Source organism: Temnothorax nylanderi, unplaced genomic scaffold, assembly GCF_030848795.1.
Source record: "Temnothorax nylanderi isolate EJ_2023f unplaced genomic scaffold, tnyl_v1.0 TNYL_tig0343_pilon, whole genome shotgun sequence".
NCBI classification, from domain to species: domain Eukaryota; kingdom Metazoa; phylum Arthropoda; class Insecta; order Hymenoptera; family Formicidae; genus Temnothorax; species Temnothorax nylanderi.
The window spans coordinates 55060-57638 of NW_027249405.1; the positions used below are offsets into that span (position 1 = coordinate 55060).

The window sequence follows — 2579 nt, forward strand, 5'->3', positions numbered from 1 at the left end:
ATGTTAAGACCTCCGAGACAAATTTTTTTGAGCACAGAATTGCAACTTACTCAGCACTCGGTTGTTGACTGGATTTCTTTTTGCCGAGAAGTAAGTATAATTTAATATACTTAATGCAATGAATATATGTTAAATAGATATATATTTATAAAATTTGTTATGTTAAATATAATAGAATATAAACTTCTTTTCTTCGCCAGTGAAAATTAATAAGAGGAATTATTTGACCAAACTGACGTTTAATATCGTAGTATTACATTAATTCATTCGACGTTTCGACACTCGTTTTGTGTCCTTATCAAGAGTTTACTAAAACAACGAAATCATGTTACATAAAATATATTGCACAAGGAACAAAGAGCGTAGAAAAGGAAAATATATACCTGTCTCATACTAAAGATTAGCCGCACATAAATTTCTTACAGTTTTAACACTTTGTCAAATTTCAATGTGAAGGAGCCGCGATCCATCCTTAATTAATCGTGCGATGTGGCACCGAATTAAGACATAACCGGAACGGAGACATGTGAAAACAGCCGTTCCGAGTCGAAGGACGGCGTCAAACTAATTTGAAACTACAGAATACATGAGTGGGTCACCGGAAGAAAAACATACACACGAAGAGAAAACTATTATGTAGATCTTATAATTCGGTCATTCCTTATAAATAACTGCTTCCCTGAACACGTTATTGATAAGCAAATTAACAAGAGGTTAAAAGAGTTAAATTATCGCAAGGACATCATCGACTCCAGTAATGCCAGCAACACTTTCGATGCCCGGAGACATCTAGTGTTTCCTTACGTAAAGGGTTTAAGCGAGAATATTCGCCGTACCTTAAACCGATGTGGCTTGGATGTCCTTCACACGATTCCCAAAAAGCTTGATTCAATTATAAAACGTGGCAAAGATAAACTTGACAACATGAAGTAAACAGGTGTAGTTTATAAAATTGACTGTAACGAGTGTAATGTGTCCTATATAGAACAAACATTAAGACACCTGGAAACTCGTGTGAAGGAGCATCTTAGTGACATTAAAAAAAATGAGAGTAAGCGCTCCGTAGTTAGCAAGCACCGACTGACGCACGGGCATGATTTTAAATGGTTCACTGCTGAAGTTTTGCATAGGGAGAGAAATGTGAGGAAGAGAGAGATAGCGGAGATGTTTCATATTAAAAAACACAACAATACGATCAATCTAAAAAAAGACACGGAAAATCTTAATCCGTTATATGACCGAATTATAAGATCTACATAATAGTTTTCTCTTCGTGTGTATGTTTTTCTTCCGGTGACCCACTCATGTATTCTGTAGTTTCAAATTAGTTTGACGCCGTCCTTCGTCTCGGAACGGCTGTTCTCACATGTCTCTGTTCCGGTTATGTCTTAATTCGGTGCTACATCGCACGATTAATTAAGGATGGATCGCGGCTCCTTCACATTGAAATTTGACAAAGTGTTAAAACTGCAAGAAATTTATGTGCGGCTAATCTTTAGTATGAGACAGGTATATATTTTCCTTTTCTACGCTCTTTGTTCCTTGTGCGATATATTTTATGTAACATGACTTCATTGTTTTAGTAAACTCTTGATAAGGACACAAAACGAGTGTCGAAACGTCGAATGAATTAATGTAATACTACGATATTAAACGTCAGTTTGGTCAAATAATTCCTCTTATAAATATAATAGGTTTGCATATATTGGGCCGAAAAGAATTCAGCGAAACTTGGAGGGCCCAATATAATCGTCGAAATAGACGAAACAAAAATCGGCAAAAGGAAATACAATCGTGGCCAAATAATCGAGGGAAAGTGGATTTTCGGTGGATACGAACGTGGCACAAAAAAAATTTTTATTGTGCCAGTGCAAGACCGCACGGAAAAAACTCTGCTTGAGCTGATCAAGGAGTGGATTCTACCTGGGACGACGATAATGTCAGATTGTTGGAAGTCGTACAACTGTTTAAACAGTGAAGGCTTCCAACATCTAACAGTAAATCACTCGATGAATTTCGTCGACCCAGATACCGGTAATTACATTGCAAATATATAAAGAGCAACATATGCATTCGAAATACACAACACTAAACTTAGCATTACTAATTTCTATTTGTTTGTCTATTCAGGAGCCCACACTTAGCATATTGAACGTGTTTGGAGAGAAGTAAGGGCTAATATCCCACGGTATGGAACGCGTTCTTCGCATTTTGTGGGATATTTAGCTGAATATCTCTTCAAACGCGTTGATGCTTATGAAGATCGCTTAAGCAGTTTTTTCCGTGCAATTGCGGAATTGTATCCACCGAAGACTGTGGACGATGAAGCAGATGTCTCGGAGGCTACATAATTTCAAGTTTAAGTTAGATCTGCTAAACAATGTATTAAATTTAACACTTCCTTTCAATGTGCATTGTTTCTTCACATATTTTTTTATGTTTATTTTTCTCATATAATACTTTTCGACAACGAAATGAGAAATTATTTCTGTTTAATTTTAATTTATTATTGCACTTTGGATAATGTATTTTGTTACTTATCACATTATGTTCTATTAAATAATTTATTAATTTTTCTA

At 35.6% G+C, this 2579-nt stretch overlaps 1 pseudogene; it reads left to right on the plus strand.

The window, feature by feature from the left end:
- On the plus strand, positions 1-2351 carry LOC139781518 (uncharacterized; annotated as a pseudogene).
- Positions 2352-2579: the final 228 nt, after the last annotated feature.